This window comes from Molothrus aeneus, chromosome W (assembly GCF_037042795.1).
Source record: "Molothrus aeneus isolate 106 chromosome W, BPBGC_Maene_1.0, whole genome shotgun sequence".
In the NCBI taxonomy this organism is placed as follows: domain Eukaryota; kingdom Metazoa; phylum Chordata; class Aves; order Passeriformes; family Icteridae; genus Molothrus; species Molothrus aeneus.
In genome coordinates, this window is record NC_089679.1 from 6,949,930 (window position 1) to 6,974,193 (window position 24,264).

The 24,264-nt window shown below is 48.5% G+C and overlaps 1 long non-coding RNA gene across 1 annotated transcript; it reads right to left on the bottom strand.

Moving 5' to 3' along the window:
* Window positions 1-1,528: 1,528 nt before the first annotated feature.
* LOC136568567 (uncharacterized) lies at window positions 1,529-3,684 on the bottom strand. Its single transcript, XR_010785256.1, has 2 exons — window positions 3,574-3,684; window positions 1,529-1,805 (listed from the first exon to the last, which is right to left on the bottom strand). It is a non-coding gene; the product is annotated as an uncharacterized lncRNA (long non-coding RNA).
* Window positions 3,685-24,264: the final 20,580 nt, after the last annotated feature.

Genomic DNA, 24,264 nt, shown 5'->3' on the forward strand with positions numbered 1-24,264 from the left:
AAGGGCTGCAGAACTCACAGCTGTGAGTCTGTAACATTGATAAGAAACAATAAACACCTGAGTTCGAACGTGAACTATTGTCTCAAGTACCTTCAATCCCAAGCAGGGGAGAGTGGGTATTGTCATACCTGAACTGGATGGTTCTCATTTAACTATTTTTTATTACTATAGGTTTCATTTTTAATTTACCTTGGTTTTTTTAATGAATTTCTTCCTCATCTTCTTCCCTTAATTGGAGAAGCTTAACTACTATTTTCCCTTCCTCTGGGAGTATTCCAGTGTTCAACTGTACCTGTGAATAACGTCCTAATAAATTGCACCCTGCTTCTGGAACTAATAAAACATCCCCAATTCCTATTTTATTTGTCCTTTCAAACTTTACTTGCTTTATAAATGAGGCTTTGAACCCTTCCCCTTTTGCACCTCCTACTTGCACAGTATCTTGACCCTTTTAATACCCCTTTGGAATTTTACAAACACAAGTTCTTTCAGCCCCCATGTCTACTAAGAATTTAAATTCTTTCTCCTGGGGACCTATTTTTAAAGTTATCAAGGGCTTCTGATGGTATTCTGTCTCCAGGAAGTAGAGCCCCTGACACCCTTAGTCTTCCACTTCTCCTTTTTTCAGTCTCATAGACCCTCAGGTCCTTTTTTTAGGGGGGGCAATTTTTCCTGATATGTCCATTCTCTTTACAGTAAAAGCAAACTGGTCCTAGGTTCCCTTGTTTCCCAAATTCTCCTTTTTGTGTTTAGTGCTAAGGAGCTGCATCCCTCCTACGTCTATCTTCTCGCATTTGGGGTCCCCTTCCCTTACATGGGTTGTTCTTTACGTGTTGGTTTCCTTCCCTAATGGCAGTTACCATTACTCTGGCCTTCACATTGGCCTTCTCTTTATCTTTCTTCACATATACTTTCTGTGCTTCTCTTTAAAGATCTTCTAATCTCCTTTCTTGCCAACCATCTAACTTTTCTAACTTTTTCCATATATCCGGCTAAGTGTGAGTGACGAAATTTATCTTTAGCAAGGTCTGTCTGGCCACTGTATCAGGGTCAACCTCTGAATATTGCCTCATATTTTTCCTTAATCTTTCTAGCCACTCTGTTGGGGTTTCTTCCCTCTTTTGCTGCTCATCAAAAGCCTTATGAGCATTCTGATTTCATGGAGCTGCTTCCTTGATACCTCTTATAATTATTATTCTATACTCCTCCATGTCTTGCCTTACCCCGGTGCTTTTGTGGTCCCAATTGGGGTGCACTGTGGGCATTTTCAGGTCCCCAGGAGGTCCCTGCATATGTTCTCTTTCCCCTATCTGTATTCCAGCCACCCGGATCATCTGTCTTTCCTCCAGTGTAAATATGGTCATTACTGATTGCATCTTTTCCCATGTGTAAATATTGGGCCCTGTTTTGGTTTGAAAAGACAGGTTTCTACTAAGGAAGGCAGGAGCCTCCCCTAAAATGGAAAATGTAAACTCTCTCTCTCTGAATTGTTATAAATTTGAAATTAAGGGGGGCTCTTATGCAAAGATATGGGACCAGGAATAACAGTTCTTTATTAGGGAAGAAAATAAAAATAAAATAAGCAATGCAGTAAAACAAAACAACACTGACAGAGTCAGAACACAACCTGACACCCTGTGGGTCAGGGTGTTGGTAGCAGTCTAATTGGAATGGTGGCTGCAGTCCTCTTGGAGTGGCAGATGTGGTTCTGTTGAAGCAGTGATCCTGTAGAAGGGTGTAGTCTTCCTCTGAAGATCCAGTGGAAAAGGCAGCTGTTCCTCTGGGAATCCAGTGGAAAGGCTGTGCTGGTGTCCCAAAAATCTCAAATTATATCCAGTTAGGAATGCTTGGCTCCTCCCCCTGGGAGAAGCATCTCACAGTGGGATGATGTAATTTTTATCAGTCACGAAGTGACATTTAATGGCCCATTAACAGCAGATGTCTCTCTGGAGGGAGGATTGGTTTGTGGAAGAGATAAAGAAAACTGCCCAATTAACAGAAGATAACTGCCACCCCTCTAACAGATGGCAAATAGAATACACATTGCCTTGCAATCTAAGACAGGCCCCAGAAACTGGTCTAACTGTTCTGCTAATCCAATGGGGTCCTCTAGTAATATTTTTTATTATTTTTTGAACATCCTCACGTCAGAGGAATTGAGCGGTATGGTTACAAATTCAATTCCTCCCTGCACCCCACCCAGTGGTACTTTTCTCATAGGATATAATCCTACTGCTTGGCTCCCATCTCCTGATCTGATTTCCTCTTGCTGTGCTACTCTGTTTCTAGTGTTTTGACTAGGCCTATCAGCGAGCAAGGGAGGTGCAGTTGATGCTAATGGAGGTGGAGGGGGCAAATGGTCTAACAGGTCCCATTCTTTATTTTCTGATACTTTAAACATGCTCACCTTCAAGGCTGAAGTCTTCCCTTCCCAGCAGGCAGCATAGTTACTGTCTTCTTGATTGAATGGTTTCTTAGCTCTTACATAGATGTGTCATGCCCGACATATTAATCTTTTGTCTGATCCATATCTAGGCCAGTATACATGATTGGTCCCAATTTCTCTTTTAGTCCATTCTACCATGCAGTACTAAATCATTTTGAGTTCGTCCTTATTTCTGGTATTGGGGTCATATTTCCACCGGGCTAGTTTCCTTCTCAGTGGGCTATCTGGGGGTATACCTGTTGGTACCTCTTCACTTCCTCCTTCTTCCCCAGGGGATTCCCTACTTGTTCCCAGTCCCATCCCGACAGATAACCACAGGCCCTCCTAACAAGGCCCACCTTCCCAAGAGGGGAAAGGAAAGGAAGGAAACAAGGAAAGGAGGAAAGAGTAAGAAAGAAAGAAAAGAAAATAAACCTTTACCTTTCTTCCAAAAAGTAAAAAAAAAGAACTCTTCTACAATCCAGGGACTCCCGTATCACCAGATTGGTCCCTGCCATTCCTCTCCTCATTGGCTCAATGCTTTGGTCTCATGGCATTATGCTAGTGTGTATTACAGGGGAGCCAGTACAGCCCAGCATCTGCCCCAGTCCCCACCCAGCAAGTGACGGCCCTGCCCTGCTCCTGGCTCAGTGGGCGTTGTCTCCACCTCACTCCTGGCTTGGTGGGTTCTGGAAATTATCGCGGTGACCATGCACTAAAAGCCCTCCAGCTCTGCGTGCCGTGCATGCCACTCCTCCACGTGGAGCAGCTCTCTGACTTCCTTTGTGCCAATGGGCTGGAAAAATTGCAGCGACTCCTTGCCCCAACATGAGCACGGTCTCCACTGATGGGTGACCCCCGCCACAAACCTGGGGACTCTCAACACAGCACCCCCTGATGCTCCCAAGTCCCCTCAAATCCTTCAATCTCATGCGTCCCGTTGGCCACAGGATCCCCACTTTCCTCTTGGCCACGGGGTCCCCCCTTTTCTCTCCCACGTGTCCCGCCCATTATTTCCGACCATCCACTATCCTGAAGCTTCAACAGACTAGGACTGGTCCCATGAACCACTTGTCTGAAGCTGACGTTTGTACATCCAGATTACAGAATAACAATCTGGCCAAAATAGTTATGAGGATGGTACTCACCTTCCCCTTCTTCTTTTTTATTATTCAGTCTCTTGGTGTCCTCAGGGTTTCAACCTATGACCATCGGTGGTCCTGGGAGAGTCCGATCAAACTGCTGAACTTTTAGCAGGGTGCGCCTCTCTATCGAAAACTCCTTGGGTCACGGAGGCAAGGTGTATATCCCGGACAAGTCCCCATTTGTGAGAAATGATACTCACTTTTAAAAATTTAGAATGTTTATTAAACCCTTATCAAAATATAACAGAAGACTGAATAAGGAAAAATACAGCACTGGGAGCAAAGGATTCAGTCACCATGTGCTCATCTACAAAATGGATGTTCTGCCTTTTCTACCTCTTGACCCTCCCAAAGTCTTGTCAATCGACTCCTTTTTCGCTGTCCAATTGTGAAGATCACTTTCTTACATCTTGATTGGAGGTCAGGTGTTGCCATAGTAACAAGCCAACCCACCCAAATGCCCTGACTACGAAGGCCATCCCGTGATAACAATGCAAAGGGGAGGGGAAACATAACCATACATCTACAAAACTTCTCTTAACATATACTTAATATCCACCCCTTAATTGTCAGAGTCAACCATCGCATTACTCATCTATAACAGTTCGTAAAGTGAAGTGTTTGTCAATCCGAAATTCCAGCAGCTTATCTCCCTACATCTTGTTCTCAAGACAAAATGTTTACTGTCAACTGGGAGTTGCACCTCTGGCACCAGAGAGCGATAACTCACTGTCTTGAGTATGGCTTATTATCCCATACTATTTTTGGGGTTTTTTCTTTGTTTTGTTTGTGCCCAGAGTGGCTACTGTCCCTGCCCCACCCCCCACACTCCCCATTCTCCCTGGCTCTGGGGCTATCGTGATGAATGGGAGCCAAGCTGGAGTATCCAGAGGGAGTCGGGGGCAGGGCAAGAGGCAGCCCTTCCTCTTTTTGGCACAGGCTGCTCAACTGGACGCACGCGGCCAGTATGTCTGACCAGGGATCCTGTTGTTTCTGTGGGTTTTGCCCGATTCTTTTTTTCTTTTTCCTTTGTCACTGTGACTGAGCTTACCGGCTTGGCTTCTGTTGTTGCTCTGCTGTAGGGAAGCCCAGAGCCAGAGCATGTCCCATCAAATCCTGGGACCGCCCTCATTCCCCGCCGAGGGGCTGTCCCTCCACCCTCTGCATAGCCTGGCCCCAGGGACCAGCCAGCGCCAGTGAGAAATCCTGGCGAGTCTCTCTCTCTCTCTCTGCTGTGTTTGGGATCCAGGCTGCTGCCTGCCAGTCCCCTGCCGTGCCTCTACTGCTGCTCCAGGTTTTTTTACTACACTGTATCTGTTTCACCCCTGCCTGCTGGTCCAGCTACAGCTGCAGTTTCTGATGCCTCTTGCTTGCTGCCCCGGGGGAACCCGCCCTGCTGTTCCGGCTTAGCTGCTTCTGAGGTTTCCTGCTACAGTCCCTTTCGCTGTCCAGAGGGGGCACCAGGATTGGCTGCCTCTGTGAGATGTAAAGGAAGCCCCTTCTCCATCCCTCTCCGCCAGCTACATCCACCATTGTCCACGTGGAGAAAGACGGCCAAACTCTCACCACAGCAGCCCCTGCAGCCACGGGAGAATCATTGCACCTGCCCTGCCCGGCTGGGGAGCCACCAGTGCCCCTGGCAGCTGCAACCGTAACTACACCAAAGGGGAAAGTACCTGCAGCCAAGAGAAGGCTATTATTGGGTTTCTGGGGGGTAAGGTCAGAGGTCAGACAATTTCAATATCTAGGGTTTTTTTGTTTGTTTGTTTGTTTGTTTTTGCGAATAAACATTTCTTTTTCACTTATACCCCCTGGTATCCATTTCTCTCATTGGCAGAAGGAAAGGGAGTTATTGAAGCCCTTTTTCCTTAAAGGAAACATTCATTCCAGGGTGTTATCTCCTGAAATTTGTCTCAAAACTGAGACACTCACTAGCAAGAGATAACTCATTAGCCGGACAGGCTGGCCTGGGTTATCTCATCAATTCATGTGAGGGGGGAGAATGTCCGGAGCCATTGCACCAGCTGATGGACAGAACAGATAAGCTCTTCTGTGGTAGGGGGAACATCCAGCCACAAATCCCTATAGATTGCCTCCAGCACAGCTAATTATCTCAGGTACTGGGCACCTTGCTCCATGGCATTCCACCTGCTTGCGCATACTACTACATTATCCTTGAGAGAATACCTTTCCCTCACACTTGACAGGTGTTGCCTTCAGAGACTGGGAATATCTGTTCTCTTCCCAATCCCCTTGTCAATGCCCACATCCCAGGACAGGGATCTCAGTTGCTTGGCTTTACTACTATCTAGTTTTGTATTGTGGGCTGTGATATCCCAGCATTGGAGTAACCAGTTCCCCAGAGGCTCTCTTGACTGGCAGCTGAAATATTTTTGCATATTCTCACAGCCCACCTGGGGATAGGGATCAGGTGATTTTCTGGCCCTACCTCTTTGTGGTAGTCTGTTATTTTACAGTTTGTTCTTCTGTAGTAGGTTTTAAATATTCCTTGTTATAAGTTTGTAATGGTTCATTCCATGTTCCCCATTTGGCTTCCCTGATGGTTCAGTCCTGAGTTGTTTACTCAAAGATTTTCCTGCCAAGTGTATGTCAATCCCCCTGTCTATCAAAGATAGCACAGCCTTTTGTTCTGGAGTGTTCCCTGTCCTTCATCCCTTCCTCGAAGCAAGATTGGATTGCAAGATTTGCTCCTTCCCCTTGTTGCCTTCTATTGGATAGCCCTTACCCTGCACTCCTTCCCTAATGCCTTCCTATTGGTAAAAAGTTGTGTCCTTCCCTTATTCCCTCCCCTCCTTAAAAAGCAGTTTTTTGCCCTCAGTTATTGTCACTTGTCCCTGACTCCTCTGGGGAAATAAACCTTCCTTAGAACTGAAACAAGTGATCCCTCTTGATTCCTTTGCCTCGGTCCCTCATATTGGGTTGCTGCTATGTCATCTGCACCACAACCGTCTGCTGCAGGGAGCTGCGAGCCCCTGTACACAGCACCACCCGGGAAGGTCTCCGTAGAGATACGGGGACGGCCTCTCTTGTGACTGCCCATCGATCTCAGGGAGTGACCTGGCCAGAGAACATATTCCCTGTGACCGCAGCCGCGCAGTTACACCTCTTCCTCCTGTTGTGAGGGCTCTGCTTACTCTTCATCCCTCACTAAGGAAACTGATTTTTCTTTTGCATTTTTAATCCCTTTAACAGGGTCTTGTAGCTGTTCAGGACTGAGCTTCCAGATTATTGGAGGAGAGAAATCCTCCAAATACTAGTCCATGTCCTCCCACATTCCATGTCACTCATGACTATCCACCCTCGGGGCAGAGCTCTGAATGACCTTTCTAGAAATCTGTTTTGGCTCTTAACATGGTGAAGACTGTGCCGAGGAGGCATAGCAACAAGAACGTGGTTTCCATAATATCTAAAGGAAATTCAAAATTCTCAGAACCTGTTCTAACAGGCCTGAAGGAGGAAAAAAAGTGTGAAAAGCAGGGAAAATTCATCCTTCCCTGTTCCCTCCATATATTGGGTATGGTTATTGATGCACTCCCAAAAGCAGCACCTGAGGCAGGAGTAGGAGAGCAGCACTGAATACACATCCCAAATGACCTTCATTGCCTTTGATGTTATTATGTCATAAAGGGATGTCACACAGTACAGCAACAAAGCAATCCTGATCCCTTCTCCCTGCTCTGAAAAAGACTACCATGATGGGCACATAGTGCATGTACAGAAACATATACAGGGATAGATGCCACACCCATATAAACAGACCAAACAACATTATGACCAGTGGGTCCATACCTGTAGTAGGCATAGGGACAGGCGTTCGGAAGATTTCGGGCTGTGACGGAAAATTACAGGAATCCTTCTACCCCTCTCCCCATAGATAAAGATCACCCTTGGAATGTAGCCAGACGTGTAGCCCCCCTAACCTATGCATGCCAGTAACTTTCCACTCCATACTAACCCTAGAAAGTATAGCCAAACCCCTGTCTGACGTAGAGAAGCCCCTTAGTCCATAAATACCCTCGAGACCCCTCAATAAACGCCTTTAACCGTCCACCACATTGGTGTCAGCGTCTGTTATTGGCCCCGAGGGATCCCAAGGAGGGGATCGCCGTGCTGGACTCCGAAACCAGGTCACCGCGACCTTCACAAGAAGGCAACATAGTGGTGTCGAATCCCGGGAGCGACGAGTCCGGGCGACGGGGGAACTCCTGGCCAGGGGACAGCGTCCACAGCGCGGGAACGACTGTGGCGAAACAGGGGGACGCCCCAAAGAATCGCGATTCGTATGGAAGCAATAGCGAAGGTCGTAAGTCTGATACATATGCAATGGGGAATCAAATGTGAGCTCAAGAATTTTAATCTCGCATTGACGAGACTCTTAGAGCTTCGGGTCATTGCGCGACCCATAGATATATTACACTCTGAGGTGTGGCAGAAATGTACTGTCGCGCTAGCAGAGGACACAAAAGCCACAGGCAGCAGCAAAAGCCTGAAAGCGTGGGGGAAGGCAGAAGCCGCCCTACGCAAAGCATTAGAAGAACAGGAGGCGTGGAACACTGCGCGCTCCTGTCTGTTAATCACGCCACAGCGGGGGGAGGGGGCGATAACGCGAACCCCCCCCGGTGGCGACCCGATTGAAAACGGGAAAACGCGGGGGCCGGGCGCATCCCATCCCTCCCCGAGCCCAGAGCCCCCGGAGCCCCCGGGGGACCCGCGAACCCCTTCGGGGGACTCGCCGGGGCCCAGACCACCTCCGGAGCCCCCCGGGGTGCCCGCGGACCCCTCGCCCATCCCTTCCCCGCCGATAGCCGACTTAGCGCAAGAAGCGGAGGGACTCGCACGGTCCTTTTGGGAGGGATTGGCGGCAGAAGCCCGAAATATCGAGAGGGCTGGCGAGCGGGCGAACGGCGGAGGGGATCCGCCGCCCTACCCGTTTGAATATGGCGCGGGTGGCTGGGAGGAGGGGCGGAGCCCGCCGGCCCGCGGCGGGAAGAACCCGGAGGCACGGCCAGCCGCGAACACGCATGCGCGGGAAACCAGCGCTGAGCCCATGCCCAGCCGGGAGCTGTGGATCCCAGCAGACGCACATGCGTGGGGGTGCGGCAGAGGGTGGACACTCACTCGGGAGCTGCGCCCACTGATGCCACCATATATGGGAGAGATCCCTCCCTGTGGGAGGCGGGGCGAGCCCAGGGGGCGGCACCGGCACCGGCACCGCCCCCGAGGGGAGGAGCGGGGCCGAAGCTGAACAAAACGGCAGCAGAGACCGGAAGTTCACTGGCAGTCGACTTCCGACTCTGAAGGGAGCCACAGCTCCTCGGATTGCTCTACAGAGCCCACCGAGTCCAGCAGCGACTCGGAAGCAGAGAAAACTGAATCAACGCGGTTTCGGACGAAACCAAACGAAACTTTTAACACAATCGAGAACCAGCCCCAATACGAACTCACCGACTGGGGTAAAATCAAAATCGAATGCGCGGGATGGGCACCCGCAGCATCGGTGCATGCCTTCCCGGTGAGAATTACAGGACCCCAGGGGAACCAGCAAAGAACATATACTCCCATTAATTCCAAAGACGTTCAAACAATAGTAAAAGCTATTTCGGAAAAGGGAATTAACTCAGGAGTAGTTTCCACTCTCGTGGACGGTCTTTTTAGCAATGATGATTTACTCCCTTTTGATATAGTGCAAATAAGCCGTATGCTTTTTGATGGGGCGGGTTTGATAATATTTAAACAGGAATGGACAGACCGATGTACGGCCATGCTCGCTCAGGCAGCAGGGGAAGGGCAGCCACTCCACGGGTCGAGTTTATCTAGGTTGTTGGGGAAGCATGACGAAGTAGCCACACTCCAGCAGCAAGCTGCGCAGCTTCGGACTGAGGAAGTCAGGGCGACTTCCCGGGCGGCCAGAGAAGCTATACGCGCCTCATCCAGGGTTGTGGACAGACCGACACCATGGTCGACCATCAAACAGGGGGAGGGTGAAGGCTTTACACAATTTGTTGACCGCCTTCAGGCTGCGGTGGACTCTTCTAACTTACCCGCTGTTGCTAAAGGTCCGGTGATAACCGACTGCCTTCGGCAGCAATGTAACACCGTAACCAAAGATATATTGCGTTCCCTGCCAGCCGGGGCCAGCCTGGCTGACATGATTAAGCATGTTGTGAGGGAAGAACAGCTGACCCCACTCCAAGCAGCCGTCCACACCCTAACCAGTGTGATGGCCTGCTTCAGATGTGGCCAGTCAGGTCATGTCGCGGCCAGCTGCCCCCAGCCAGCACAGCTTCCTCAGGCGACACCCTCGCCCCAGCAGCGCCCCAAAGGGACCTGCTGGAACTGTGGGAAGAGAGGTCACCTCGCTAGGGACTGTAGATCCCGGCCCCGGGGAAACGGGAGAGGGGGGGGCGTGCGGGCCATATTTGGCCCCCTCCCGCTATGGATGCGAGGCGGCCCATCTATGCCAACCCACAGTGGAGCAGGGGACCTTCATACCCTATGCTCCCACAGGAGGCAGTCAGTATCACACCCCCGCCAACGATACAATGGCAGAGCTATGCAGTACCACCAACCGTGCCCTCACACCACCCATCATCACAAGCCAAGCAAGCGCTACAGGACCAGCAGGGGACGCCCCAAACCGGGACCCCTGGGTGGCCCTGGCCATGAAAATAGGGAAGGAACCCCCGAGGGTGTGGGGGACATGCCGCCTCTATGGCAGTCGGGACCCCCACATCATAGGACTTCAGTTTTGGGTAGACACGGGATCAGACTGCACGATTCTCCCCCAATCGCATTGGCCCAGACATTGGCAGTTTAAGGAAGTCCCTCCAGTGAACGGGGTGGGGGGACAAACCCGGGCGTGGAAAAGCACCCAGCTGGTGGCTATAACACTTCACACGAACAAGGGACCAGAACAGACAGTAGCAATTTACCCCTACATTTTGCAAAACTCTCCGCCACTAATAGGGAGGGACGTCCTTGCTATGCTAGGAGTCGAGATTACAAATTTATCATAGGGGCCACTGCTGTACACCCTCAGCTGCCAATCAAATTGACTTGGAAATCGTCAGATCCTATTTGGAGGGAGCAGTGGCCTTTGTCAGAGCCTCGAGTGGCAGCTTTGCTGGAACTGGTCAACCGCAAACTACAAAAGGGTCACATAGAACCCTCCACCAGTCCGTGGAACACCCCTGTGTTTGTAATCCCCAAAAGGTCCGGAGAGGGTTATCGTCTCGTCCACGACCTGAGAGAAGTGAACAAGACGATTCGACCCATGGGTCCAGTCCAGACACTGCTACCCATGAATTCAGCTATCCCTGAAGGACAGCCGTGCGCAGTGCTGGACATCAAAGACTGTTTCTTCTCGATACCCCTGCATCCGGACGACAGAGAACTCTTTGCCTTTTCCGTGGCATTTCCGAACAGTAATCGGCCTAACCTCCGTTTCCAATGGAGGGTGCTTCCACAGGGCCTAGTGGACAGTCCTGTTATCTGCCAGATCACCGTGGACAGAGCACTGATGCCGGTCCGACATTCCTACCCTGCCGCAACCATCATCCAATACATGGACGACATCCTAGTCGCTGCACCATCGACAAGCCAGGTGGACCACCTGGTGTCTACAATCACAGAAACCCTCCGGGCCAACGGCTTCGAGATCGCAAGCGCAAAGGTCAAGAGAGGACCCTGCGTGACCTTCCTAGGAGTGGGAATCACGAGTTCCTACGTGACTCCTCCCAAGGTAAAGATCAACCGGGATATCAAGACACTTCACGATGTGCAACGCCTGGTGGGATCGCTGCAGTGGGTCCGCAACGTCGTCCTGATCCCCCCCGAGGTCATGGACCCTTTATATGACCTCCTGAAGGGACAACACCCCTGGGAACCCAAGGAACTGACACCACAAGCGGCGAGCTCCCTCGATTTCATCGACCAGCAGATGTCCACTAGCACGCTAGCCAGGTGGAACCCGGCCATGCCCCTGGACTTATACGTTCACTTCACACCAAAGGGCGGAGTGGGAGCACTAGCACAAGGACCTTCCGAAAAATCCCGACCGATCCAATGGGTAGTTCTCGGGAGACCTGCTCGTGCATTCTCCCCGGGAATCGAATGCGTCGCCAACCTCATCAGAAAAGGCAGGAAACTGGCCTTGAGACACCTAGGAACTGAGCCAACGAGAATACACCTTCCCTTTCGCAAGCAACCGTCTGTGGAGTCACCCGCAATTTCGGAACACCTAGCCCTTGCTCTCACCGGCTTCGGAGGAGAAATCTCCTACTCTGCAAAACCACCCTGGACTCGGCTGCTGAGCATCGTCGACATAGACATACCACTAAAGGTCAAGGACCGACCGCAGCCAGGACCAACGGTCTTCACGGACGCTTCCTCCACGACTTCTACTGCGACGGCAGTGTGGCAGGCAGGGGAACGATGGCATTGCATTAAAGCGTGTGACCCCACACTGTCAGTGCAGCAACTGGAAGCGACAGCAGTGGTCTTAGCGTGCGGACTTTTCAAAGATGAACACCTCAATATAGTAACGGACTCTATATTCGTGGCGAGGCTTTGCCTAGCCATGGCAGGACCAGGTGTGTCAACATCTACAGCAGCCCTAATGCTGGAAGAAGCGCTCTCCTCACGACAGGGCACTGTGTCCATCATTCACGCCAACAGCCACGACCCAATCAAAGGTTACTTCCAGATAGGCAACGACAAGGCGGACGCCGCAGCAAAAGGCGTATGGACGTTGCAGGAAGCTCGTCAGCTGCATGAATCACTCCATATCGGGGCCAAGGCCCTGGCGAAGAGGTGTGGGATTTCTACAGCAGACGCAAGACATGTGGTGGCGACCTGTCCTTACTGCCAGAAATCACCCCTGTGGACCAGTGGAGTCAACCCGAGAGGTCTCAAGCCTTCACAAATCTGGCAGTCAGACTTCACCTTGTGTCAACTGCTGAAGCCCCGAGCGTGGCTTGCCGTGACGGTGGACACTTTCAGCGGAATGATCGTGGCCACACAGCACCCCAAAACTAACTCTAAAGCCACAATTCAGCACTGGCTGACGGCCATGGCGTGGCTTGGCATCCCCAAACAGATCAAAACTGACAACGGTTCCAATTTCACCTCCAAACCAGTACAAGAATTCGCCTCGAAATGGGGCATCACATTAGTACAGGGTATCCCGTACAACAGTACCGGGCAGGCCATAGTCGAGCGGGCGAATCAAACCCTGAAAACCAGGCTGGAGGTGTTGGCAAAAGCAGAGGGTTTTGCCAATTCTATTCCCCCGGGAGATCAGGCACACATACTAGCAACCGCCTTGCTAGCACTGAATCAATTCCCTAGGGGGGATGAAACAAACAGCCCCATCCAGAAACACTGGGCCACCAAGGCGTTAGAGGAAGGCCCACAGGTTGCAATTAGAAATGAGCTAGGCGAATGGGAACAGGGCTGGAGGTTGATGCTCACGGGACGAGGGTACGCAGCTGTCAAAAAGGACGGCGAAATTAGGTGGTGTCCGCTTAGGTCAATCAAGCCCGACCTTCACACTGGGCGGGACAAGATTGATGAGAATTATGAGTTTCTATTTACAGGACATGCTTATGGGTCGTCCCCGGGATGCGTATGTTCCCCTCCCAGAGGAAAGTGACAGTCCACCGAGCCGCCGGACAGCACCCGAGAGACCCACATGGGCGAGACCCAAGCTACAACGGTGTTTCTGTGTGATTATGCTATTGGGGCCTGTTGCCAGAGGACAAGCCAGCCCAGACCACTACCCTCACCAGCCCTTCAGGTGGGTCATGCAGCATCTTGATGGTGACAAGATGCTCAGAGACATCACCACGCCAAACGCCCCGTCCTTCGTGCTTAGCATCACCAGTCTGTTTCCGGAACAGCCAAAGGTAGACCCCCATTCTTCACACGCCACACACATGTACCTAACTTACTGGTGCCCAGCATCAAACCCAGGAAAAAGTTATTGCAATCGCCCAGGGTGGGGATACTGTGGGCACTGGGGCTGCGAAACAATAGTTACAGATGCCAGGCCATCAGGACCTGGGTGGGACCCACAAGAGCCCGACAGATTCTTACAGTTCACCTGGACACCCTCAGGTTGCAAAACACCCGTCTTCCTTCAAGGCAGTTTCTATCGAAACCACCATAAAATCCCCAAATTCCGGAAATGCACTCACTATAACATGACAGTCTTGCAGCCAAATCACCCTAGCTGGGCCGTAGGCAAAACGTGGACAGTAGTCCTTCAAGGGTCAGGAAAATGGGTGAATGTGCGAATTATCAGACTCCAACCGTCAGCACCCAGAGCAGTTGGACCCAACAAAGTGATCAAAAGCACACAGAAAGGGAGAAACATGACCTACCCCAAACCCTTGCCCACAAGGGTCACCGAGGTCCCGACTGGCGATGAGGAAGCCTTCCAGATAGGCCGCTCAGCCAGGTCGGACCCGGACCCAATCCTTCGCATGTTAGAAGCTACCTTTCTATCCCTGAATGAATCTAACCCTAACCTAACCGACTCCTGCTGGCTTTGTTACGATGTTAAACCCCCCTTTTACGAAGGAATCACTTTAGATACCCCCTTCAGCTATTCCACAGCCGATGCCCCTCGCCAGTGCAGATGGGACACACCCCGCAAAGGAATTACCCTGAGTCAAGTCACAGGTCAGGGCAGATGCTTTGGCAATGCAACCCTAGCTAAGCGGAAAGGCGACGTCTGCACCGAAGTAGTTGAGCCTGACAGGAAGAATAATAAGTGGGTAGTCCCATCCGCATCCGGAATGTGGGTTTGCCAGAGATCTGGAGTGAGTCCCTGCGTGTCTCTTGCCAAATTCGATAACTCTAACGACTTTTGTGTTCAAGTTCTGATCATCCCTAGGATCCTGTACCACTCAGACGAGGAGGTGTACCACCTTCTCGAGGAAAACAGCCGGCTCCACAAGAGAGAGATATTAACAGGTATAACTATCGCAATGCTGCTCGGCCTAGGAGCGGCTGGAACGGCAACAGGTGTCTCAGCCCTAGCAACTCAACACCAAGGACTGTCTCAGCTGCAGATGACCATCGATGAGGACCTGCAGAGGATCGAAAAATCCATTTCCTTTCTAGAAAAGTCAGTCTCCTCGCTCTCGGAAGTGGTCCTGCAGAACAGGCGAGGACTGGATCTCCTGTTCATGCAGCAAGGGGGCCTGTGTGCCGCCTTGAAAGAAGAATGTTGTTTCTACGCTGACCACACAGGAGTCGTTAGAGACTCCATGGCAGAACTCCGAAACAGACTGGCTCAGAGACAGAAAGACAGGGAAGCCCAACAGGGCTGGTTCGAATCCTGGTTCAATCAATCGCCATGGTTAACCACCCTGATTTCTACCCTAATAGGTCCATTGGCAATGCTGCTTTTAGCTATTACCTTCGGGCCATGCCTGCTGAACAAGCTAGTCTCATTCGTTCAGGCCCGCCTAGAATGGACTAACATCCTGTTCGTGGGACAGCAACAATTACTGTGAACTCAACAGGGAACACTGCCAGTCACGAGAGACTTGCCTGGCAGAAACTTACTCAGGTTTCCCAAGACCCTTTTCCCTAGCCAGATCTCAACCTCCTACCTCATTTCAGTACCTATGTATAAGACTACCTCGTTCATTTGTGAAAGAGGGGGGGGAAGTGTAGTAGGCATAGGGACAGGCGTTCGGAAGATTTCGGGCTGTGACGGAAAATTACAGGAATCCTTCTACCCCTCTCCCCATAGATAAAGATCACCCTTGGAATGTAGCCAGATGTGTAGCCCCCCTAACCTATGCATGCCAGTAACTTTCCACTCCATACTAACCCTAGAAAGTATAGCCAAACCCCTGTCTGACGTAGAGAAGCCCCTTAGTCCATAAATACCCTCGAGACCCCTCAATAAATGCCTTTAACCGTCCACCACATTGGTGTCAGCGTCCGTTATTGGCCCCGAGGGATCCCAAGGAGGGGATCGCCGTGCTGGACTCCGAAACCAGGTCACCGCGACCTTCACAAGAAGGCAACACATACCTACTACAACAAACACTTAGATCAAATTTGTTTCCAATCCACTCTGGGCATATCTGTTATCTCAACCCTTTGTGCTACGCTTTGGGCACTAAATAAGGTTGTTATGGTTTAGGAATGGTATTCTCCAGTTCCCACTGAAATCACTCCAAGCCATGTGCTGCTCACTCCCCCTCCCCCTTCCCTGCTGCAGTCAGGAGAAGAGAATTGGAGGCATAAAAGGTAAAGATCACAGGTTGAGATAAGAAGAATTTCCTGGAAACAGCAATGAGATAAGAAAATGAACAGTAGCAGCAACAATATTAATAACAAAAGTGTTCAAGAGAGGTGAGTGATTCACATGCAAATGTTCACCACTGTACCACCAATAGAGCCTGACAATACCCAACCACCCCTACGATCCCCCTACTGTGGCAGGACATTCCCCTTGTGATAGATGAGTAATGCGATGATTGACTCTCACAATTAAAAGGCAAATATCATGTATATATGTTAAGAGAAGTTTAATAGATTAATAGTTATGTTTTACCCCCTTGCATTTTTATCAGGGGATGGCCTGGGTTTAGGACATTAGAGCGGGTCAGCTTGTCACTATGGCAACACCTGACCTCCAATCAAGATTTAAGGAAGTAAACTCCACCACTGGACAGAGAAGGAGTCGATGGACAGAACTTTAAGAGGGGCAAAAGGGTTAAAAGGCAAAACCTCCATTATGTAGATGAGCATACGGTAGGAAAAATCCTTTGCTCCCGGCGACGTAATATTTTCTCTATTCAGTCTTCTGTTGTATTTTTGATAAGGTTTAATAAACTTTTCTAAATATTTGGAAGTGAGTTGCATCTCTCACACCCCTATCACAGAAGAGCTTATCTGCTTTGTCCATCAGCTGGTGTATAGCTCCAGATGTTCTCCCCCTCACATGAATTGATGAGATAACCCAGGCCAGTTTGTCTGACTAGTAAGTCCTCACTGGCAAGTGAGTTATTTCTCTCTCTGGCACCAGGGGTAGAATTCCCAATAAACAACTAGACATGAGAACAGGATGGGGGGACATAAGCTGGAATTCTTGACTGAGACACTACTTTACAAACTATAAAAGCTATACAAGCTTTCATGGGGGCAGAAGCCTCCTACATCCACCTTGGAAACATGTAGAACTTCTCCCACAGAGTTTGGATGCAAATTCCACAGATACTTTCCTGGGAATTGAGTGAAAGAATTCTATGAGTACTCCATCATTAATTTGGTGCTAAGTTACATTGAATTCTAATCTATACTATTTATTTGCTAGCTGTAACATAGGTACATTTATTGTGCACTGTATTTTATCTACTAGTAGTTTTTTTGTTTTATTCCTGTGTAGTAAGTAGTCTGTTTAAAGTCTTATGTCTGTTAATCTTGCGTCTATTCAATAAATAATTCATTTTGTAATAGACCTAATTGGCCATTCTTAAGAACTTGTGAATGAGAGACATTTGGGGTGCAGGCCACCTCAAACAGAGCTACTGCCAGAAATCTGAGTCAAAGTCAAGACTTGTCTAAGATCTCGTCTCTGTTCATAACAGGATTCGAGCAAAGAGCAGTCCCCTCTAGATCCAGATGAGGTCTAGTATACACAATCCATGTGATGGAAGTTTGTACGCAGTGTGTCATCATTGTATGCCAACTCATTAGCATTGATGTCAATGAAAGAAAGAGAACAATCAGTGTTTCAGCTGACTACTTGACTCTGGCAATATCACTGTTTTTCATCCCTACCGATCTGCACTTCAGCTCTGTACCAACTGTCCAAGACTGCAGACAGACTTGAAAGACTCAGACAAGTTAGAGAGGAAATGTCCCATGCCCTGCCAGTACAGACCAGAGTCTCTGCTATCGGGGGCAACTGCCCCCTGCTTGAGAAAGAAGGTACACACCACGAGGTAACCTGTGGTTTTACTGGCATGGCCATGGAGAGGACATGAAGAAGTGAGATAGAAAACCCACCTCTGGCCTAGCAGCACAGGGATGTGAAATGAGAGGAATAACAACCACCACAGGAAATTCTTCAAGGACAAATGCTATTCCAGTTTCCAGTGGGCAAGTCCTCAGACAGAAAAAAGGGCTGATGTTACTTCAGACACTCTTGAAGGGACCTTCAGTGCATAGTTACATGAAGTGAGCAACGAGTACGATGACCAGAACTAGAGGGGCCCTGCCTCTGGCCAGGTGGACAAAAGGGACAGTCAGATCTATTGGACTGTGTGGATCTGATGGCTTGGCACATCAGAGCAGCAGGAGTATAAGGCTTCAGTTGACACTGGTGCACAGTGTACGCTGATATCATTGAGATATGTAGGGACAGAATCCATCTCCATTTCTGAGGTGACAGGGGGATCCCAACAGCTGACTGTACTGGAACTGAAGTAAGCCTGACCAGGGAACGAATGGCAAAACCACCCCATTGTGACTGGCTCATGCATCCTTGGCATAGATTACCTCAGGAGAGTGTATTTCAAAGACGCAAAAGGGTATTGTGCGGCTTTTGGGATAGCTGCTGTGGAGGCAGTGGAAATTAGAGAGCTTAATACCTTGCCTGGTCTCTCAGAGGACCCTTCTGCTGTGGGACTGCTGAGGCTCCAAAAACAACAGGTACCAATCACTACCACAACACTACACTGTTGACAACACCACACTAACTTGGACTCTCATCCATGAGATGATTTGTGAACTGGAGAGCCAGGGATTGGTCAGCAAGACTCATTCACCCTTTAATAGTTCTATATGGCCAGCGCATAAGTACAATGGAGAGTGGAGGCTGACAGTGGACTATCGTGGCCTGAACAAAGTCACACCATCACTGAGTGCCACTGTGCTGGACATGCTGGAACTTCAGTAAGAACAGACCTGTCTATCATGTGACCCAGAATAAGAATGATTGCAAGTGGGATCCCGAACAGCAACAAGATTTTGGACAAATTAAACAGGAAATTGTTCACGCATAGGCCCTTGGGCCAGTCAGGACAGGATGTGAGGCACATGCTTTACTCCACAGCTGGGGGGAATGGTCCTTCCTGAATCCTCTAGCATAAAGTACTTGGGAAGACTCAAGGACAACCCTTGGGATTCTGGACTTGGGGGTGCAGAGGATCTGAGGCCAGCTACACCCCAACTGAGAAGGAGATCCTAGCAGCTGATGAAGGTTTTCAAGCTGCTTCAAAAGTGATTGGCACTGAAGCACAGTTCCTCCTGGCACTCTGACTGCCAGTGCTGGGCTGGATGTTCAAAGGGAAAGTCCCTTCCACACATCATGCCACTGGTGCTTTGTGGATTAAGTGGATCACTCTGATCACACAGCGAGCTTGAATAGGAAACACCAATCACTGAGGAGTTTTGGAAGTCATCACAAACTGTCCCAAAGATGATAATTTCAAATTAACATCAGAAGAGGAGGAGGACAAGGTGAGAGGGGCTAAAGAGGCCCCAGCATATAATCAGCTACCCAAAAGTGAAAAGCAATATGCTCTTTTCACTGATGGGTCCTGACGTATCACAAGGATTCATCAAAAATGGAAAGCTGCTCTACACAGTCCCACACAATGAGTCACAGAAACTATTGAGGGACAAGGTGGATCAAGTCAGGTTGCAGAGATGAAAGACATCCAGCTGGCTTTATATATGGCTGAAAGAGAGAGATGGCCAACAGTCTACTTCTACACTGACTCCTGGATAATAGCAAGCACCTTGTGGGGATGGGTGGACCAATGGAAGAAGGCCAATTGGCAGCACAGAGGAAAACCCATCTCGACTTCTGAATTGTGGCAAGAGGTTGCTGCCTGGGTAGAGAAGTTGACTGTGAAAGTACATCATGTAGATGCACACATACCTAAGAGTTGGGCTAAAAAGGAGCATCACAACAACAGACAGATTGATCAAGTTGCCAAGAATAAAGTGTCTCAGGTAGATCTGGACTGGCAACATAAAGGTGAGTTATTTCTAGCTCAGTGGGCCCATGACGCCTCAGGTCATTGGGGAAGAAATGTAACATACTGATTGGCTCATTACCGAAGGGTGGACTTTACCATGGACATCATCTCCCAGGTTATTCATAACTGTGAAATGTGCTGCAATCAAGCAGGCCAAGCGGGTAAAGCCATTGTGGTATGGGGAACAATGGTTCAAATATAAATATGGGGAGGCCTTTCCGATTCATTACATCACACTCTTGCAAACCTTGCAAAGTTCCCGTGGCTTCATGGCACCCCAGAAAAATTTGAGTCAGACAACGAGACTCATTTCAGAAATAGCCTCATAGACACCTGAGGCAGAGAGCATGGTATTGAGTGGATATATCATATTCCCTATTATGTACCAGCCTCTGAGAAAATTGAATGGTACAATGAACTGTTAAGAAGCTCATTGAAACCTGACAGCACACCAGCCCTCCTGGTCTTGAAGACATCTAGGTTGGATAGAATCCACAGTAATGGTCTAAATAAACGCAACGGACATCTTGGAGGGATGGTCACTGACTATGGGAATGATACATATGCTTTTATATATATATAGTTTTTATATATATATAGTTGGGAGGTGTAAGATTTGGGCATGACATGGATGGTATAGTATAAGGGGTTGTCTTGGTTTGAAAAGACAGGTGTCTGCTAAGGAAGGTAGGAGCCTCCCTTGAAATGGAGAATGTAAACCCTCTCCCCTCTGAATTTTTATAATTTTGAAATTAAGGGGCTCTCAGGCAAAGATATGGGAGTAGGAATAACAGTTCTTTATTAGGGAAAAAATAAAAATAAAATAAAAATGCTGTAATACAAAACAACACTGACAGAATCAGAATATACTTGACACCCTGTTGGTCAGGGTGTTGGTAGCAGTCCTATTAAATAGTGGCTGCAGTCTTCCTGGAGTGACAGATGTGGTTCTGTTGAAGCAGTGATCCTGTAGAAGGGTGTAGTTGTCCTCTGAAGGTCTAGTAGTGGTGTAGATGGGCCTGTTCTTGCTCTAGTAATCCAGTGGGAAAGAAAGCTGCTCATCTGAGAATTCAGTGGAAAAGGCTGCCAGTGGTGTTCTAAATCTCAAATTATAGCCAGGTAGGAATGCTTGCCTTCTCCTCCAGGTGGAGCATCTCACAATGGGATGATGTAATTTTATCAGTCATGCAGTGAGACTCAATGGCCCATTACAAAAAGATATTTCCCAGAGGGAGTATTGGTTGTAGAAGAGATAAAGAAAACTGCCTCATCTGGTTTTAAGACGTGGCCCGATTAATAGAAAATAACTGTCCTACCTCTAATAGATGGCAATAGAATACACACTCCCATTTGCAACCTAAGACGGGGGGGATTGTCACTGTTGAGTCAGGAACGGGTGAAGAAGTGACACATAGACTCTAGGTCTCCAGAAGGCTAATAATCCAGTTTATTAGAAACCCATTCCTTTTTATACACTATTCCAATACAGGTGGACCTGATTGGTCCTTTAATCAACACACCGTCACCAGTGGCTAATTAAGAAACCACCCTTTGGTAAACACCTTACCAGAAAACTGTTCAAAACACCAGCTGCAAGATTGTTTTTAATTCTTTGTCGCAGCCTTCTGAAACTCCCCAGAACAATTCCAGGGAAAGTTTATCTGGCTTTCTCTCTCTGACCAGGCTGTCACAACCACAGTGGATAACATCCTGGTTCTGTCCAGGACAGGGTTATTTTTCGCAGTAGCCAGAAGGGAGCAAGGCTAGGACCCATAGGTTATTCTAAACCACCTCGTGTCATTTTCCAGGAAGGGGAGAATGGCTCACTTCCAGGTTGGGGTAGCATGTTAAAGTGAATGGTTGGCTATTGTCAGGAGTTTCCTTAGAGGGGAGAGCAATAATATTTCTCTTCTTGTAGACTTCTGTTATTAATATTGTTGCTGTTACTATTAATTTTCATATTTCATTGCTGTTTACAGTAAATAATTTTTATCTCAACCCATGATCTTTACCTTTTATGCCTCTGTCTTAGGTTACAATGTAAGTTGTAACTAAAGTATGCATTCTGTTACCATCTACATAAGCTGTTAAGATATGCGGGGCAGTGTTCTTTATATTCTCCATGACTTAGCCCTGATAACTCCCTCCAGGGGCTATCTCCACTAAGGGGCCATCCTTCTGCGCTTGCGCACCGCTCTCTGGTGGTTGTCTGGTAGTCATAGGGAGGAAGTAAACAAGCTTTCCAACATCTTCCTCAGGGGTGAACTTTTCACCTCATCTCCTTGCGCATGTTCTCCGGTCTCTTGGTCGCAGTTCAAACTGCAAGACTGGTTTTGGCCAGTTTAGGGGTTCAAACAGTCTTTCTTATCAAAGTAGCCTTGCATTCTTTCATCCTGCTTTTGCAAGCACAGTAAATGTTAAGCATTGTCTAGTTAGCTACCCCTAATCAATCACTCTTTAACCCCTAACTCCCTTGTATCACCACCAGGGATGTGTTTAGAAGCTGAAGTTTTGGTCACATCTTTCCATCGTGCTGGAGATGACTTTTCTGTCCAGAGATTGGGAATTTTCTCCTGAAGCAAGAGGCAAAGCTGGAGGAGCTGTTAAGGAGTCACTCAGCAGCTACCCTTGATGACATCCCACTCTGGTGGGTCTCATCCTTATTGGTACCCTGGGTTGTGAGGACGCCTTCATTATTCCCAAGTCCCATGCAACCAAGATAGGAAGCTGAGCAAGCTTTGTCGCTATTGAGTAAGAAACAACACAGACCCACCAGAAGGCTGGTTTGCACAGCAGCAGCTTTAATACAAAAAATTCTCACTTTTTATAGACTATTACAATACATTTCACCTGATTGGCTAATTACCAAAAAACACCTTTCTTATAAACAATCTTTGAGAAAAACAGGAAAACAGACAGTAGGAAAACACCACCTGCAGGTTGTTTATAATAACAAGCTATCATTGTTTCTCTACAACTCCCTAAAAGTCTCACAAGTCGGCCGTGAGAAAACTTACCTGGTTTTCTCACTCTCTGACCAGGCTGTCACATCCACAGGTCACCCTTTTTGTTTAAAGGAGGAGGTGGTGTTTGTAATCCTCTGCGAGGCCCCTTGCATAAAGGGGAACAAACACAGCTCCAGAGTTTCCTCTAACAGTTGCTAGTTATCAATCAGAACCTCAATTGGACACCAATTTAAAATGGTCAGAGAGACTGGATCTTGTGATTCTCTCTTACAAGAAATGCACTCTTAATCATAAAATCATTTACTTCTTCTAATAGAATCTCAATACTAAGTCTAATATAATAACAACTTATCATTTTGTTCAAAGAACTGACAGTCTTAGCCTGTCAACAGTCCTTTTTCAGAAGCAAAGAAAGGATGGAATGTTCATTCCCCACTCGTGGAGGGGCCATCTGATTGATGGTCATCATCTTGATCATCGTTCAGAGGTTGCCTGTTGGCCACATTCTCTTTTTGGTGTCACAAATCAGGGCGGACACGCATTGCAGGTACCCATAGCACTCCAGTATCTGTGGAAACACATGCATACTAGTGGCCTCAAGTGATAAGGTTGTATGGGCCCTCCCACTTATTAGTGGTTAGGTCCCATATTCGGACCTTTGCTCGAAGCAAGTGCGTCTCACCTGAAGAATGCAATGAGAAAAAATTATTTAGAATGACAGGATTCTCTGAATTCTGTGGCACTGTAAGATGGTTGATTGTATATAGAGCTTTGTCTAGTTGACTGTGTGGTGTTTTTCCAGGCATTCCCCTTTTTTGTTTGTCCAGAACACACTTCAAGGTACCATGAGCACGTTCAACAAGGGCCTGGCCCATTGGAGAGTGCAAGATACCAAGCTTGTGTGACACTCCCCATAGGTGCAGAAACTACCATGTCTTCTGTGAGACATAGGCGGGGCCATTGTCAGTTTTCACAGAATAAGGTATTCCCAAGACTGCAAAAGCCATCCTCCAATGGGCAATCACATCGGGACCCTTTTCTATAGTGTGAGCAGTGGCCCACATGGCGGACGAGAAGGTGTCAATAGACACATGCACATTCTTAAGTCGGCCAAATTCAGCGATGTGAGTGACATCTGTTTGCCAAAGCTGCAAGGCCTTTAGGCCTCTGGGGTTCACCCCCGCTGGTAAAGGTGCAGCAAGTCCATGACAGTCAGTGCAAGAATTGACAATGTCATGCGCCTCAGTTGGCGTCAAATGAAACTGTTTCTGCAGGGTATGGTGCACTTTGATGGAAAAACTCATGAGACGCCGTGGCTTGCGCAATCTCATCAGGCTGAGGCGCTACCCACGCAGCGTTAGCCAACCTGTCAGCCTGTCAGCCCTGGCATTGCCTTCTCCTATGAAACCTGGTAAATTGGTGTGACTCCGAATGCGCAAGATGTAATACGGATGGACTCAGGCTTGAATTGCACTCCACAAGACTTTCAATAACCAAAACAAAACTGCGTTATTGACTCCCTTCAGAAGTGAACAATCCAAACGTTTGGTTATGTCTGCAATATAGGCAGAATCAGTAACCAAGTTCAGAGGCACCTGAGAAAATTCCTGAAATGCCATGGCAATGGCCTTTAACTCAACCAGTTGGGCCGAGCCTGACTCATGGCCCTCCAACATTTGCCATCCAGATTCATC